The 18,638-nt window shown below is 41.8% G+C and overlaps 1 protein-coding gene across 2 annotated transcripts in view; it reads left to right on the top strand.

The window, feature by feature from the left end:
* Positions 1–18,638, top strand: part of LDLRAD4 (low density lipoprotein receptor class A domain containing 4) — a 295,155-nt gene that overhangs the window by 6,748 nt on the left and 269,769 nt on the right. Inside the window, exon 1 of one of the 2 annotated variants that reach the window (XM_058800664.1) lies at positions 2,622–2,658. The exons of the other annotated variant lie outside the window; for it this stretch is intronic. The gene's annotated coding sequence lies outside the window, so the exon portion shown is untranslated. Of the gene's footprint in view, positions 1–2,621; positions 2,659–18,638 lie in introns of those variants that run through there. 2 annotated transcript variants of the gene reach the window in all.

Genomic DNA, 18,638 nt, shown 5'->3' with positions numbered 1-18,638 from the left:
TCTGCACATGGGATGACTCTGTTGATGGAAGTGAATGAATGGTATTCCTTGAGAAGTCATTGAAGGGAATACAGCTGAAGTGTGTCAGACTAATTTGTTATGAGGTGTATACAGATTAACAGGGCACTTTTGGAAATGGAGCACTTGAGTTTTGGTGGCTAACTACAGAGTAAACTTTAAAACAAATTTTTTCAAGTTTGTTAGATTATAAATAAATGAATTATAAATACCAAGTTATGGAATAACCTTGTGACCTCTTGATGATTTTTGCAACTTTCAGGACAAGTAGCCCTAGTAATTATCCATGTTACTGGAAGCTCTTCCTTTCTGTAATGTTTGATGTTTCTTTGGCTCCTTGTGGCTTAATCCAAACTATGTTTGCTAAAATAATCTTTCACTGCCGTTCTGACTGTTTCTCTGTTTTGGAAGTAATCTGGTAATTCCCCCTTTTCCAGTCATATGGTGACCCACAGCACCAACTTGAGGCCATCACTTCCACAATCTTCATAGCTTGGTGCTCTGGGTTCTGGGTTGGCAGATTCCTGGCTCCTTCAAGAAGATTTACATCTTCTTCCAACCTGCAATTTTGGAGAGGTGAGGCAAAAAGTGAAACAAGCACATTTGAATCAAATGTGCACGTGCTTAAGGTCAGCAATGTTTATACTTTGTTACCTCATCCCTGCTATTTATCCTCTTCATTCTTAGGCTCACAGGTATAACTGGGAAGGGAAAAGTCTTTGGAGTACAATTGTGGATGGGAATGTGAATGGAGGCTCTAAATTCTCTAGTTCTCTCTTTGATTCTCTAAATTAACAGAAATCACAGAATAGGCAAGTTTGGAAGGGATCACAGTGGGTCATCTCTTCCAGCCTCCCTGTACAAGCAGGGTCATCCCAGAGCACACGGCACAGGATTGTGTCCAGATGGTTTGTGAATATCTCCAGTGAGAGAGACTTCACAGCCTCTCTGGGTAACTTGTTCTGGTGCTCCCAGACACAGGGATTTCTTTATTTCTGTGAGAATGGCATGCATAAATATTCCTGCATTTAAACGTGTAATAGCAACTTTGGTTGTACCCAAGCGGTTTGGGCATAGTTGAGATTAAGGCGGCAATTTTACTAGATAATCCTTATCTTGTAAAGGATAAGATAAGGATTATCTTTGCATCCCAAAGGATATCAACAGGGATAGGGGGAGGCCAAGGACTAGTGAATGTTCTGTGTGGGACTGCCTTACTGAGCCTGGAATGGACAGTACCTGCAAGTGAACACAGGCAAGGCAGAAGCTGCCTTGGGTTTGTGCCTGCTGGGCTGTGATGTGAACTGGGTTTTCCTGTCCTGCAACATTTTTGGAAAAGTTAAAAAATTTCTCATTCTGCATGGGACAAAGTGTACTTTTTGTGTTTCCTGCACCCTGTGCCTGTCCTGACCTTTACAGAGGTGCTGCCTGAGAGCTGGTGGGTGTGTGCTGGGGCTGCCCCATGGATACTGGGGCTGCCATGAGTCTGTGAGCAGGACTGTTCCCACACTAACAGAGCAGCTCACAGAATCCGTAGGGTTGGGAGGGAGCTCTGGAGATCACCCAGTCCAACCCCCCTGCCAAGGCAGGGTCACCTTGAGCAGGTGACACAGGAACACATCCAGGTGGGGTTTGAATGTCACCAGAGGGAGACTACTACTTCCCTGGGCAGCCTGTTCCCCTCAAGGTCAATAAGTTCTTCCTCATGTTGAAGTGAAGCTTCTTTTTTGGGTTATGGCTATTGCTCCTTACCCTGATGCTGGGCACCAGTGGAAAGAGTCTGGCACCATGTTCTTGGTACCTGCCTTTGAGGTATCTGCCTCCATTAATGACATCCCCTCTGAGTCTTCTCTAGACTGAACAGGCCCAGCTCCCTCAGCCCCTCCTCATGAGAGATGCTCAGTCTTTGTGGCCTCTGCTGGACCCTCTGCAGTAGCGCCTTGTCTTTCCTGTACTGAGGAGCCCAGAACTGGACACAGCACTAGAGATGTGGCGTCACTAGGGCCAAGCAGGGGGGTAGGATCACCTCCCTCAGCCTGCAGGCCACACTTTTCCCCAGGATCCCATGGGCTCTCTTAGCTGCAAGGGCACTGCCGGCTCATGGTAACTTGTCATCCACCACGACTCTCAAGTCCTTCTCCACAGCGCTGCCCTCTAGAAGGTAAGCCCCCACCTGTGCTGGCCCTTGGGGCCGTTCCTCCCCAGGCGCAGGGCCCTGCACTTGCCCTTGTTGAACCTCCTTAGGTTTCTCTCCTCGAAGGCGGGTCCCGGGCGGCATTTCGGGGGCTGTCGGGGGCCGGTCCCGCGGAGCCGGAGCCGCGCACATCCACCCGGCAGGTGTCAGTGTGGGCTGCGGGGCCGGGCGGCAGCGCCGCCTCCCCTCCCCCGCTCCGCCGGCCCCCCCGCCGCCGGCCCCCGCGGCCGCCCGCCCGCCCGCCGGAGCCAGACTCGCTGCAGACAGGCGGCAGCCAGCGGGGCGGGCAGGGCGGGGGGAGGAGGAGGAGAGGCTGGGGATGAGTTGGAGGCAGGCACAGCCTCAGCGCAGGGCGAGCGGCTGCCGGAGACAGGCAGGGGGAGGAGGCGAGGCGCTCCGGAGGAGGCCGGCGCGGCGCGGGGGCGAGCGGCGGGGGCCGGCGGGAGGTGAGTGCTGCCCGCGGGGCCGGGGGCGGCCGGGGGGCGCCGCGTCACAAAGTGCTGGAGAAAGTGCGGCAGGCCCGACTCGAGGGTCTGTGAGCGTGCGGGGGACGAGGCGGCGGCGGCTGCCGTGGGGCTCCGGCGGCGCTCGCCCACCCTGCCTGCCTTGGCGGGGGCACTGCCGGGGCCGCGCTGAGCGCGTCCCTCCGCGGCACCTGGGGCAGGTGGGGGTGCCGGCGGGCAGGGCAGCGTGACAGGTACCGCTGGTAGCGGGGCCCGACTGGGGCTCCGGGAAGCCCCGCTGCCGTCCTGCCCCGGCCGGCCCGGGAAGCAGCCGGAGCAGCAGCCGGAGCGGCAGCCGGCACGGGAGAGCCCCGGGGCTCCGCAGGAGAGGCGGAGGCGAGCGGGGCTGCGGAGCCGCGGCGGCGGGCTGGGAGCGCGGAGTGCGCGGCACGTCCTCCCCGCTGCTCCCGAGCGAGGACCGCAGCTCCGCTTGGTCAGGGCCGGTGTCACAGCCCGGCTGCGGGACATGCCTGGCCCGCGGGGTGACCCTCCCGGGGATGCCCGGCCGCGGTGCGCGCCCGGCGCCAGGAGGGCAACTTTGGCAGGGAGGCAAAGCGGCGGTGCGGCTGCCGGGCTCACGCACCAGTGACCTATATTTGATGGAGTGCCTTTTTCCTCTTAAAAAAAAAGTTTATTAGCAGAAGTCTAGCTTTGCCTGGCTGTATCGGATGCCTGCCTGCGTTGTTTACAGTGAATATGTGCATCCCGAATTTCTGAATGGTGTGCCAGGTTTCCTGTCATGTAGGTAGTTATGCGTAGGCTATGGTTCGATGCTTGCTGAAGAGGCAAACACACCGTTGTGTGTAGGTTTAAGTTCGGTAAAGAACAAACAGGAAGCAGGCAAAATGATAAGTAACTTCACCTAGACTGGTACAGATTTTAGTGGGATTCAGAACCTTTTCTAAGTAGCAAATGGTGGTTGTGCAGGGGAGCAAAAATCAGGTGAATAATTTTATGTGGTGTTAAAAATAGTGTTTGATGTTATAAAAGTTTGTTCATCTAGAACCACAGACATCTTCTAGTCAGGATGGAAGGCTCCTTTAAGAGATTTGTCTGAGCTTCCAAACCAAAACCATCCTGCATTAAAATATCGTGGACTGGAAAGGTGCGTCACGTAGCATGAGGAATGAGGTGTCTCCAGCATCATAAATCTGAAGCTGACCAAAAAGGGGAGAGAGTTTTTGCCAGTAAGAAAGCCCAAGGGACAATTACCAGTAGTCATAGATGAGGTAAGAACATAAATGCTGCCTAAGCAGGGGCAGTGCTCTTGCTGGTCCTTCAACACCTGGATATGTTGGTTAGACAGAACTTCAATTCTGCTTTCCAACTTCATTGCTAGGAAAATGTTTTGGGAAACCTATTCTTTGCAGTGGTCCAGAGCACTCTAACATACGATGCATCCTTGAGTAGAATTAAATTACTGTGCGTGGTGAGCACGTATTTGATTCTACTAATGAATGTATAAATATTATGGCTTAGTGGCTGTAAATGGAAGGGGAAGTTTTGCTGGAAAACCAGTGTACTCACTGGTGGGCAGCAGCCTAATCAACATCCCCTCGTCCATATTAGCTGAGATAGAGATGATAATCTGAACATCTATATCTGTACTGGAGGTTTAGCACCAGGTATTAAGTTACTGTGACACACAAAGTGACCAGCATGAGGAGGACTCAAACTGGAATGTGTCAACTCTCTACAGTTACCTATAGAAGTAGAAACACATCTTTTTGTATAATCAGTGTTTATACCAGCACAGTTAGTTGCAGCTCAGGTATGTGAAGATCATTGTTGCAACACACATAAGGCATATTAATGTTCTCCAGTAAATTCAGAAGGCAGAATGGGCCTAAATGATGAGCAGTGTGTAACACAGAATGAGTTAACAGTGTGAGACACACTGTTTCAGATCGTTGGTTTTGGTTAACTGAAACACGACAGGCACTAGGCAGCATTTGACTGATGCAGTTTTTAGTCTTCAGGACCTTAGACTTATTACAAAAAAACTTATGCAAGTAGAAGGAAGTTGAGATTCAAGATTGAGGCACAGTTGTATTAAATGTGGTAAGATTACAGCCATTGGCAGTAGCTTAACCTAGGAATTTAGAACTAACTCACCTTTTGTTATTTTTAAGTAGATAAAATCCTGTTTTCTCTGTGCAGAACATTAAAGTGAGACTTGAAATGAGGAATTGTTGGTTTCCCCTGCATTGAAGGAGCATTGTTGCAAGAGAGGATTGTGGGCAAGAGGAGATTGAAAGTTTTCTCTCTGATTATCCTGACCAAAATTTAGTTATTTTTCAGCTGCCCTGCAGTACCCTGTAGTGCTGTATAGTGCTGCCCTTCCACCAAAAACTAGTTTTATGTCAGTGACACTGTCTGAAACAATTTGGAATACATTCCAAATGTGAATATGATGTGACAGAAAAAAAGTAAATAATTATTGAAATAATAGAGATATACCTTTAAAGTATTTTAAGTTAGCACAGTCTCAAAGAGAAATGAAGTGCTAAAAAGTGCCTGCCTGTCCAACAAGTCTTGCATCAGGAGTCAAGGTTATTGCCTTTAACTTGTGAGTGGTCTTGGAAAAGTGTTTTGTGTTTTTTTTTTTTTTAATTCGTGTCTGGTTTTTCATGGATTGAAACAGCTCCTTGCAAGTGCATTGCCAGTTACAGAATGCAAATACTTCTAGGAGTTTGGAGATGAATTTTTCTGCAGATTGGTTCTGTGGTAACCGTGAAATTCTTCAATGGCACCAATCTAGTATCAGCTGCTCGTTCAAGGCACTGGTGCCAGAACAGTGGTGCATCAGTTGCTGGGAATCCAAGCCTGTAGTGAAATGATTCATGCATATACATTTTTCTTTTCTCAGTTGACAGCTATTTTTAAGAATAGCTGTCTTGCCTAGAAGGTTGATATCTAAGCAAAGGCAGCCTAGATAGCTAAAAATTTCTTTCACACCAAACATAATCTTAGTACACTAAAACACTTAAATGGAATTGATTTTAATTGATTCTTGCTGAATCTCTGGTTCTAATTGGCCATTATAAAGGGACTGTGGTGTTTTGGAGCTGATGTCAGGAAGTTGGCAATTTTTTGCACAAAGAAAGATGATGAATTTGAAGTACATGTCAGTTTGAAGAAATTTACAGTAATAATGAGTAGTGATATCTGTATGGTAGCAGATTACTTGACTAACTTATTGAAATGAATTGGGTTCTCTGGGTACACAAGCCTGAAGAAATGATCTTGAAATGACACATTTGTCCAGTGTACTTTAAAATGCTCTGTGTGCTGCATGGGCAGAATATTCAAGTGAAGGAAAGCCATGGGCCTTTCTTTTTGTCCATTGTGTTCTTTTGAACCTCATATTTGAAAAAGAAATGTGTTTTTTCTTTTCCTCTTAGAGAGTTTTATTTGCTTGGTTCTGAGACTGTCAGTTGAATAATAGTAACTCTGAGGGGACAGCGGTAGAAAGAATGCTTGCAGGTGAATAGGAGCATGACATTACAGTGTGTCCTGTATTTCATGCTTGGCAGAATGTGTTGGTATTCATCATCTGTATTTATTTAATATATGGATTTCTGTTGTGTATGCTTTGATTTAGCATATTTGCAGTATGCTAAGTGTAGATGCATTTTACTAAATGCTTTTTCTTTTTGTGTAGTTAAGCAATGGAAATTTTCAAGCACTAATATCACCATTCATTATCACTCAGCATAATAATTGGTAAATTTAATCTTCCTGATTAAGATTATTTTGCTCTCAGGAGACAAGGGACTGAAAATAAGTAATTTTCATGATGTTGTGCTATGTCTGTGTTGCTCATATCTGTTGCTCTTTTCTCTAAAATCCTACTACAGAGAACACACCGACCTTTTAAACTGTGTTTGAATGATCTTGCTCTACATCAAGCTTTTCTTTCAGGTAGGAGACAGAAATTAAGAGGAATGTAAATGCATTTTTTCTTCTTATTGCCAATGGAGAGCTTTCCTAGATTTGAAGTAAGTTTTCTTAGTGCCAAGTGGTTGACTTTTCTAGAAAAAAAATCCCTCCAGGGTGTGCAAAAAGTCCTCTGGTTAATATATTGGCATTCCCAGAACCCACTAAAGCTTAGGCAGGTTGCCAGACACCACTTAATGAGGATGCAGAATGTCTGGCACAAATCTGCATGAAAACCAGCAAAGGAGCTGGGGGTGGAAGTGCATGCGGTGGGGAGAGGGCTGGGAAGGCGGCGCACACACACCCATAATTTATTTTTAATGTCTGCATTTTGCAGAGAAACTGATCAGAAGTCCTTACCACAGGATTTTGAAAACTTGCTGGGAGCAGGAGTCTGGATCCTTCAAATTGGGAGAGCTGTGTTCTCATAGAAATGCAGTTTTATTAGGAGAGCAGTTTGAGTTAGGGGGGTTAGTTTTTTGAGGAGAGCACCAAAAGAGGATGGATATGATAGTGATTTTATCTTTTATTATCTGCTAAAACTGAAAAGCATTTGAAAATGTGGTTTGACAGTTTGGGGGACAATGGAAGTCAGTGATTGCCAGATCCACACAGAAAAGCTGTTAAAGTTACATGGCAGGGATAGATAATTTCCTGCTGCTGGGACACCTCTGCTCAGTGCAAACCTGTGGTGGGGGCTCTGCCTGGTTCTGCTGAGTTTAGGATTTGCTGCATGTTAGGTGGAATTGCAGGTGTAATAGATTCTCTGGTGGCTAGGTAACTGTTAAAAGAATCAGTCATTCACCCAGATGAGGTATTTTTCCATAAGAGTGCCATTAAAACCAGAATATATTGGTTTGTGTTGAATCAGATATTTAGTCTTAAAGGTTGGCTGAGCAAACTTAGCTATATTCTGAATTGAACATTATTTCAGACATTTAAAGTGTGAAAATTTTCAGCATTTTTTCCCAGGCATTAGTCTCTCCCTTACCTACCCAAAACAGTATTCCTCCTCTATAGACAAATTTATAAATAGACATTTGGTTGGTAGGCATGACTGAAAATAATTTTTAAATCCAAAAATAATTCTAATAGGAGTATTTTTTGCATGTGGCTGAATTTGGAAATATGTATGCTTGTTACCTGCTTTTCAGTACAGGTTTCAGTTGTGTATTTCACCATTTAGGAGGACTGTTCCTCTTTAGAGGAATTCTACTCACTAGAATAGTGGCACCTACCTGATGAGGATGGTTGGGTAGGACTAAATCGAAATCCACATGCTCCTGTTTCATTTTGTTTGGTTTCACTAAGGTGAGATGAGAAATTAAATTATTGGACTTCATTGGACTTCAATGCTAATTGCAGTGGATAAAAGTATTTTGCCAGTTGTGTGGGGATCTTTGCAAAGTTTTCTCTGTATTGACATTGACTCCTGGCTGTCTATAGGACAGTGAAAACAAAAAGAGAGTGTTGGACGTTGTACCCACGTTTTGAATCTAGCATGTGTTTAGGATTAGTTCTAAAAGGGAGGACAGTACTGCCTGGAAAAATACAGTGCTGAAATGCTGCACGTGAGAATGGAGCAGGTTGATGAAGTGTCTGTTGGAATGTCCTTGTCTTTTCATCTGCTGGTGTTCTTGATTTCTTCTGTGCTAACCGCCCTGGTACCCTTTTTGTTAGAAACTAGTAATAAATCTGCTTCTGAAAAAATGTAGCCATGATAGTGCATTTGTATTGCCTGTAAAAGATGAGTTTGGAGATTTCAATTATTTTTAAACTCAGTATTTCATTTAGGTTCTATGTTCTGAAATTGTAAAAGATGTACTGACCTTTGGGGAAGATGTGCTTTTTTTGCATGTTTGTATGAGAAATACCTTGAGGTCTGAACGATTCTGTCATAACCTTGGACCCACTGAGTGTATTTAAGTTGTGATTTTAGAGGACAGTACAGAATTCTCTTAGGGTTTCTGTTAAAGCAAATGTTAATGCTTAATAAAACAAGATCTAGAATCTCTCTCATATTGAGAAGAGACTGAAAAATAGTGTTTTCTTCTGGATAAACTCTGAAATGTACTTAGAGTTCTAAAATAAGTGTTGAGCGTTGACTCATATTATCTAGCATATGCCATTACAGGGTACTGTGTTTTGTCTTCAATTTTCAGCACCAGTGCTTGAAGCATCTTCAAACAGTACACTGCTCTGGTTTTTAAACAGAAGTTTCACTCTGCAACTTTTCAAAGAATTATAGGAGAGAAAATGTGTGACACTTTCTTAATTACCTCTTTGTGTTGTGTGGCTGAGCCTATTATTTTGGTTTCTCACACCTGTAACCTGCTTGTTCTCCATTTGATAGAGGGAAAGGAGGGGGCAGTCTGTGACTGAGATATGAAGCAATCTCTTTAACAGCTGCCTCCTTCCACTGAGACTTATATGAAATTTTTCCTGTGCATTAATTAAAAGTGATCCATTATTACTCTGGACTTGTAAACACCTCTGAACATTCCATTAGGTGTTAATGACACATGAAGCAAGAATTAATGTGAATCTGTTAGTCCTGTATCTAGTTGGGATGTACTTAGTATAGGTAATTGCCTAGATGTAGCAGTATTTATTCAACTGTTGGTGTTGCTTCACTTTCTGCTTCTGCTCAGCCCCGTTACTGAGTGAAGTGATACCAATCCATAGAGCCTCTTTGGGCCTGTGCTGTACAGAATGTCAGCTGGATGTCTGCCTTGGTTTCTTGGGATTTTCAAAAGACAGAAGTGACTTCTCTGGCTTCTGCCCCATAGGTCAGCAGAAGATGTGGGCTAGAAAATATAAGGAACTCTTGTAAATAACCCAACTTAATCCCCATAGCTGTGGAACTTTGAGATACCACAGTGGTGTGTGTTCTTCTTTTACCATTTCACCTCAATGGGTGACTGGTTTTGTAGGTTTTCCTTAACTAGTGCTAAGCAAAATTAAATTGCATGTTTGTAGAAATGCATGCAGCTAAGGTTCAGTACTCCTAAATTAGAGATGCACCTGGTCATAAAATAGTTTGACTTGGGCTAACTAATGGCATCTGTTGGCCAGTGCAGTTCATGTGTAGATGATTTTTTTTACAAAAGGTTTGTGTTTACTATAATTCCTCTTTAAACTTACATAGATATTAGGAGTGAGTGAGGAACTCACTCTTCTGTGGGTATTTCCAACACTGATGTTTTTGGGTTTTGTGACCCTCTCATGTTCCTCTTGCTGTTGTAATAACCTTTCTAGCAGGCTTTTAGAAACAGCACATTTGAGATGAGCTTGTTGCAAATAACCTTTTTTCACTTAGAATATCTTAAAGTATGAGTTATCCTTATTTAATTGGGAAGCCTCTAGCATGTGATCCATCTGTCCAATTAAAGCAGCTTGGATAATGTTGAATACAGGTACTGTTCGGTGGCTACTTTCACATAGCTTACAATAATAATTTTTTTTAAAAGCGACCATCTGTTGATGTACAGAAATACTGCCAGTGTTTGTCAAATGTGTGCTTTATCTGACCTGTTCTACTTAGCACCTTATGGCAAAACTTTCTCATCAAAGCATTTTACAAATATTTTTATTCTTACAGTGCCTTATTAGGTTGGTAACAACAGTAGTCTAACTTTTTAGTGTAGGGATTCATTTACCAAAGATTAGGGGACAAATCTTTCTTCAGCTGCAAGATGAAGTCACCTGCAGTGGCTACACAGATGATGATTCTAACTTGCAGCTGTAGGTGAAAATCAGAGTTCTGTTCTAATGATCTTTACAGCTTTTTGAAGAAAACAGCTGGAATAATGTAAAGTTTCCACAGCAGAAAGCTCCTATAGCCTATGTAGCCTGGTTTCCTTTTTCTCATAGGGAGTGGCTGGGCAAATAGGTAAATTTCAAGAAAGAAGTATCACAGTGCTAATATATTAGTGCTGATAATGCACAGTAATGAGTTAAAAAAGCATTTGAATGATGGTTCATAATTTTGTTTCAAATTACCTAAAAGCAGAGCAAAGCAAAAGGAATTAAAAGAAGTATGGAGAGGAATAAGAGGACCTCTTTAGATGGCAGAGTGGGAGTTAGGTGTGCAAGGTATTCTGGAAGTGTCTTCTGAATTGTTGAGTTCTGTCTTCAGTTGAATATGCAACCAGTACCAGACTCTGCCTTTTCCCATTCCCAGTTCTCCCCTGGGTGTTGTTAGCAATTGGAGATGAAAGCCTTTAATCATCTCTACATGGAGACACCAGAGCAAATCACTTGAAGTGCCGAGTCAGGATATGTATGCTAGAGTATGTTAAACTTGTGTGTGAGTGCTCTGTTGACTACAGAACAGCCTTATATATTTAACTTGAATCCATCAAAGGTTATTTCATGTTCTCATCTGATGGAGATCATAATTCAGAATGTAAGTTAAATTATACTGATCTATCTGTGTATGGCTGAGAGGCTCTTGACACAGATGTTTACCATGCTGTAATTCAGTGTTTTACACTGGACTTTATTTATCTCAACTTTCCTCCATGTTGCCTGTTATGGATCAGTTTTCATGATGCTGCTACTATTTAGAGGCATCTTAGATGGGCCTAGTTACAAACTTTCAAGTGGATGTAATTTACACAGAAAATGGCAGTTCATTGCAACTGGGATGTTTCATTGCAAATATTTTAGACCTGACAGACTTTGACCCGAGTCAAAATAAGACACAACCTCTCTCTGATTCCTGATGAACTTGTTTTAGCCAGAGGCCTGGTGTTTCCATGGTCCTTGTCACAAAGATAAACTGCCAAGGATCCCACCTTGTGACCAGGGGTGCTGCGTTTCTAGGAACATGTGGTTTCACTGGATAGCCTGCAAGAGAAGTCTACTGCAAAGTTAGGGACTGAAGAAATCCCTCATGGACTTGCCTCATATTTGGGGACCTGCAGTAATCCTCTGTATCTCTCTTTTGAAGCGGTCAGTCTTTTAAATGTTAAAGCTAAGAAAAAAAAAGTTCTATTTGACAGTTTTAAAACTGAAGCCTTCAGCTGGTGGGAAATTTGGAGTTTTATGGGGTTTGAGAGCCCAGAAACTGTCTGGTTCTAGTTGGAGCTGTGTTTTATCATGCTTTTGTGGGTGCCAATTAATATCTCTCTTCCTCTTTCTTTTCAATCTGAAGTTCCTCTGATAGAGTACCTCAGGAGAGCCCAAACCTCTGTTGCCTAAAGTCTTTAATTTCCCCCTTTTCATGTCAGCCTTTACCACAGAGGTTTGGAAGTTGCAGTTTTCTGTGTTTTGCATAGGAAGACTTACATACAGGAAAGAATATCCTGAAGCTTCTATATTCCAAAATATTAAAGTGAGTAGTGAAGCATATATTCTTCAGGGATCTGAACTTGCCTCCCAGAAGGGCCACAGAGAAGAGGAACTGTCCAGTTGAAGTAGTTGCAGGTGCAGTGTGCATAGCTGGACATTCTTTTGTAAGTGACCCTTACAAAATCAAGAGTTTTCCTGGGCATTTCTCTTGAGTCTCTCTCTCTCTCTCTCTCTCTCTTTTTCTTTTTTTTTAATTAAATATTATATTTTATGAGGTAATTCAAGCATTGTTGTATTCCCTCTGTAAAAAAAAAAATAATCTTCTAAACTTTCAGTTGGTCAAGAAGATAACAGCCACATTAAAAGCTGTGAAGGAAAACTCGAGAGCCACTCTGAATTCAATACATTGGAATTTTTAATGGTTGAAGATACTAAAAGTACACCTGTGTGTCTGAAAAAACAAGAGGCACTGTTATGCTATATTAGCTGTCCCACATTTCGCTCATTGTTCCAGGATGTTTGCATGCTTATTAGCATTATGGCCACTGCAGTAGAGGCAGATGAATTTTAGCACCTTAAGAATCTCTTTTATGATTGTACAGAGTTCTTGACCTATTCCCAGAGTCAACAAGTTGATTTGCTTTTGAAATAGAAAAGTTTTGTTGCAGAGTTAGAACATTCTCAAGACGTAACTTTCTTAGTGTACGTGGTATAGCAGACATTAGAGAGAAAATCTGTAGCATGTCATCTTCCCCACACTTTGAGTCTCCTGTTTGGGTAAGTTGAAGGGTCAAATTCTTATGGATGCTAAGGATTGTCTCTTTTCACAGTGTGAAAGTGTTAAAAGAATATTTTTCCTGCCTCTGACCTTGATGTGTAAAGTGTACTGTAGTACCCTTGTGTTCTTGAGGTGTTCTCAGGTATCCCTGACACCTACAAAAAGTCAAATGCTGTGTGCAGCTGGTTCTGTTATCTGCCAGTCTCCCACATAGTTCTGGTAGTTCTCCTGTTGCTCCTGTGGCCATCTAGACATCTCTCACTCTTTTTTCCCCCTTGGTAGTCCTTTAGGGTACAGACATTTCAGAGATGCATCTGTAATGTCTAAGTGGCTTCCTCCTTTCTTTTTCCCTTCCACCTCAATCAAGAAATTCCAGATGGAAGCTCTTTGGTGTCAGTAACAGCTGCACAGCAGATAATTTGTTGCATCCTTAGAACTGTAATATTTGCAACTCCATATATGTAGCTATGATATACATTTACATTAAGGATCTTCTGGTCTTTTAAGCTTCCTCAAGGCTCTTCTAGTCTTTCTTGATGCAGCATTTTGCCTATTTTCTGTTCCTGGTTAGAAATAGCTTCTTTCAACATAAAGAAGTTAAGATATTCTGTTGTAAATTTGATTTTTAGGAAGCCTGAATATTTTAGAGTCCTGTGTTGTGATTCAAAAATTGTGCTCCCTTCTTTCATCTCTAGGATTTATAATAAGGTGTCAGCAATGATCTAGTCCATCTGGGAGCTTGCATCAATGCTTGGGAGAGCCATATGTGTCTGCCTCAAACAAGGCTATAGAAAAGTGTTCCACTAGCAACCAAGATGTCATCCATCTGCTAGACAATCCTGTAGCTAGTTAGCTTAATGACGTATTTATTTGACTCGATGTTTCTGCGGAGCAGAATCCAGCTTTCCTCCCTGCTCAAATTAATACCAAAACCTCCCTGCTCTGGAGGAGAGAAGCCTGCCTGCTCTGGAGGATGTCAGGGAGCCTGTGGCTCAGTGGGTTTGATCTGTTTGTCTGCCTGGGGATACTGCAGTCCTGAATTCCGAGTGAGATTCCGAGTGATTCCGCTCTGGGAGGCGGCTCCAGCCTCCCTGACCGAGCAGCCCAGGCAGGGCTGGGGGCCGAGGGAATCCTGGAGCAGACACAGGGCCTGGGTGACCTGAGCTGCATGGGAAATCCAATCATGCTACTGCTGCTTTAGAGTGTTATTTTAGCACACAGGGCTGTGGGAGGATTTCCTCCTGCCGTGGGCAGAGCTGGAATTGTCACAGTGAACATTTCACCCGGCTACGTGCAATAACCCGAGTGATTGTTGCACTCGGTGACTGGTGTGAAAGTGCTTGTTTGGGACTAAGGATTCAGGGTCTTCCACGTACATGTTGTAGATATTTGTAATCTCATATGGCCCTGCAGAAAGTCAGAGCTCCAGGAACTGTGCTGGAAATATACTGTGGGAGGACCAGCTCTGTGAACTTCAGAAACTCTGCATTCATACTGAGGTAAATTTGGGACTGACTGTCATTGATTTCTTTCCAGTCACTCTGTCCTGCTGTTTTGGTTTTTTTTGAGGTCTAAAGAGGCCAAGTCACTCTTGTTGCAACTTCTAGCTTGATCTAATTTCTAATCTGTCTGTGAGTCAGACTTAAGTTGAGAAGGGGACAAAACAACAGGAGAAATGCAAATTTAGATGAAAAGAATGTTATGTGTTAATGGCAATTATATTAATTTACGTTGAAGCAATCTACTGAATTTAATCTGAAAAAATACAGATGTGTAGTGTTCAGACCACTGTACAATTAGATCCAGCATCTCTTCATCCATGTCTTGCAAGGAAGTTTATATGTAGCCTCACATGGGTTTCGGTGGGTTCAATGGATTGAAGCCAACATAGGGCTGTCTACTGAGGTTGGTAAATTTTACATGACAGATGTTGTTTAAAGTAGCAGACAGGGATACAGGTACTTAGTGAACTTCAAGGAAAAAATAATCAGTAGTCAATGCCAGTCCTAAATACAGGTTAGAAACAGATCATAAGTAAGGCACAGAAAAAAATGTGCTTTCTTGCACACTAGAGGTCTTTTTTTTTTTTTTTTTCTTTTTGGTGTTTGTGTGTGTGAGCACATTAGCAGTTTTAAGCTGAAAAAGTAAGTAAAAGTGAAATCAGGACAATTCCATGGAGGAGTGTGGAGATTGAAGGGGTGAACTGTACTCACTTTTGCCTCATTCTCTAATGCTACAAAGAGAATTGTAGAATAATTTAGGTCAGAAGGAACCTTCTGGAGTTCTAGTTCAGTCTGCAGTAACAGGATTAAGGGTTTTCTGAAGAAAAGACTTTTGAATCTAGAAGTTATTTAGATCCCAATTTTCAAAACTCAGTGTTTTTTCATATGTTTTGAACTGCTTCTGTTTAGGCAGAAGTGCAGAAAAGGTTAAGTGGAAGAAATAAAAGTGTGAGAAAAAGAGTATCTTACTTCTAAAGATGCTAAGTAAGGCCAAAACCAGCAAAGTTGACACAACTCTAGCTGTAGATGGGAGGAAGTGACCATGTTAAGAGTATCTGAAAACTGTTGCGTGTGTTTAAAGTAAGCAACACTTTTATTTCCTTGAGATATTCTAAATAATTAAATAATGTTGTAGTTTCCCTTCTGAGAAGAGAAACAGCTGACAACTCTTCACTGATATGAGCTTACATATACTTATTTGTATTCCTTTTGTCACAGGGCTACTATCCATTGTTAAATAAAATAAGATAAAAATGTCTTTTCCGTATCACCTTATGAAATCAGAAGTCCTCTCAGAGGTAACTCTGGTTGGTTGGAGTAACTTTGATTAAACCTTTGGAGAAAAGGGATATTTACATCTTGCTGTAAAGCTTACAGGATCAGAACTTGATTAAAACAGAATGAAAAAAGCATTTTTGTAGTTTTCCACAAAAATTACATTTGCATTGGATTGATGCATTCTTTAGTCTTGTATACCATGCATAATAAAATTTTGAAAAGAATTAGAAGTCATAAAGCTATGAAGTTTTATAAATTTCTGCCTTTAAAACTGCCTGCTTCAGTTTTTTATTTTATTATTGGTGTCATCAAAGGGAAGTATTTCTGTTTTGATGCATTGGATATTCTGATGGAAAACAGATCTGCAGGAGTATTTCTGACAAGAGCTGATTACTTCTTGTTTGGGAAGAGCTTATTTACTTTATCTTACATTTATTTGTTTTGGGTGTATATTTTTAAAGTGCTTTAACTTTCTTTGCGTTTCCACTGCAAATCTGGAACTTGATTAGGAATATTACTAAAACTCAGTTGATTTGAAGCTTCATTTTGTTTCATTGCTTCACTCCTCTTTGTATTTGTTTTACCATGTAAGAGAATATATTAATGTATAGAAGTAATGGGGCATCTTCCTGATTTATCTTGTGTGTTGGATATGTTGTGTCTGACTCTATAGCCAGAAATATTAATCTTCTTTTCCTTATTTCTCACATGTGGAGATAATAGTTAAGGTCTTGCACATGTAATTTTTTTGTATCTCTTGCTGCTGATTTCCCAGTTCTGTTCACCTGCTGCTAATCTTGTGTAGCTTAATGGAAGGAGATTTATACAAAATAATTTTGAGCCCACTTTGTTTCTTTTCACTTAGAATTGAGACTTACAGAAAACCAAACGAGGTTTTGCTTCTGAAGGACAAAGCACTGGCTGTGTCAGGTCTTTGTCCCATTAGCCAAGTGTTTTCCTTCTGCCAGCACTTCATATATGGGGATGAGTATGTTTTCCCTGTTGTTAAATATTCTTGTCCAGTGGCACAGAAGTGCTGTGTTTCAAAAGAAGATTATGTGCTTGACAGCTGTGGAAGTAATTACCATAAAATTGGACTGTCTTATCCAATTTAGTTTATGTATACTAAGGTAGTGTTTTAGCACATAATGATAAAAAAAGGGAATGTAGAATGGTGGTACATCTTTCTGGAATAATTTCTGGAATGCCTGTTGCTTGGATCTCACAGTGGTAGAATTTTAAGTCCTGTCTTTATATTTGGATATTCAGAATAAGGGAAAAAAAAAAAGGGATCTACATAGATCCCTTGGTAGTCCTTATGCTGAGTGGTTTCTCTTTGGCACTGTTTTGTGGTATAGCCTTTATGCTATTTAAATAAAAAAAAAAAAAAGGCTCAGAAAATAAATGGGAAAGACTGACTTTGACTTTTGCCTGGAAAGTTTCTTTGGTGAGCTTGAGCATGAGACAGGCCTGAATGCTGTCAAATCCAAGTTGAAATGAGCCTTTGGTCATTTCAACTTGGATCAGCAGGGGCTGAACTTCAAACACACAACTAAGGATGGACACGATGTTTAACTTCAATTAGTGAGTTATCACATCAAAGTCTGACCTACTAGACATGGTAGATGATACCAAAACACTGACTTTGTTTGCAAGTACTTGCTATTTATTGCTGAAGCAATTAGCCATCTTTTACATTTCATTTTAGCTGTCTGATTGCTGGCACGGTATAATTTTTTTTGTTCAAGGTTTTTCATATCAAAGCAAATTACATACTGCAGGGTGCATTTGTTTTGTGAACATCACTTTTACAGTCAAAACCTTATGTGCTGCTGGATAAACAAGTCATGTTTTAATTAGGTGTGTCTGTGTTCACCAAAACTATGTTAGAATGTAAAACCATCAGATTAGAGTTTGATTAAAGGAGAATGAGTTCCCTTGTGCAGTCTCCTCTGTACTGGTTTTGTCGCTATGCTGTGAACTCTGTACTCCCTTTGTAGTGTCAAACAGTCTTGCAAAGAGCTGGCCATTAAATATTTTTTCATTTTTTGTAATTAAGAATAATTGTTGAGCAGTTATTCATGATGATACGTGCCTGAAAACATGATTTTATTTGTTTACTTAAAAAAAAAATTACACATTTTATTCATGTTTTCCATCTTCATTTTAGAGAGACTGTAAAAGGTAAATGGTACAAATACACTATCCCATGTAATTGAAAATTATGGAAAAAATGGGGTAGAGAAATATGGATAATGCAGAACCCAAATATGCTTATGAGACATGTAACTATGTTAATTAGCATATAAAAAAGTTGAAGTGAAAGTTCATGAATATTTAAAATCCACAATGAACTGTGGCAAGGACTTAAAAAAAACCCAACAAGCAACCCACCCTGAAGTATATATTGCAGAGGCTTCTAATAATTTTACAAAAAAAAAATTACTTGCTGTTCTTCTTTTTGCATGAGTGGCTGTTAGATTCATGCTATCTTAAAAGTTTAAGGAAGGAATAACTCCATTCCCTGTCCCTTATTTTTAATTAAACTGACTGGTGGTCATAGTTTAACCCCAAAAAGCTCCTTGCTCACTCCCCCACCAGTGGGACTGGGGAGAGAATCAGAAGGGTAAAAGCTAAAGAACTCATGGGTTGAAATCAAGAAAGTTTAATAGGGAAAATGAAAGCTGTCCATAAAAGCAAAGCAAAACCCTGAATGATTTCACTGCTTCCCATGGGCAGGCAGGTGCTCAGCCACCTCCAGCACAGCAGGGCCCTCTCATGTCTGTTAGTGACTGGGGAAGACAAACACCATCACTGCCAATATCCTCTCCTTCCCCCCTTTTCCCCCACTTTCTATATTGAGCATGGACTATGGGCTGGGATACCCCTTTGGTCAATTTCGGTCACCAGTCCCAGCTGTATCTCCTCCCAAGCACCCCCAGTTTTCTCACCAGCCTGGCAATACAAAAAGCAGAAAAGGCCTTGGCTCAGTGTGAGCCCTGCTCAGCAATAACAAAAACATCTCTATATGATCAACCCTGTGTTTAACACAAATCAAAACCACAGCCCCATACCAGCCACTGTATGGGCTGTGAAGAAAATTAACTCTACCCCAGCTAAAACCAGAAAAC

Source organism: Ammospiza caudacuta, chromosome 1 (genome assembly GCF_027887145.1).
Source record: "Ammospiza caudacuta isolate bAmmCau1 chromosome 1, bAmmCau1.pri, whole genome shotgun sequence".
NCBI classification, from domain to species: Eukaryota; Metazoa; Chordata; class Aves; order Passeriformes; family Passerellidae; genus Ammospiza; species Ammospiza caudacuta.
Note: the sequence above shows the minus strand (reverse complement) of the source record. Positions and strands in the feature narration are given on the sequence as shown.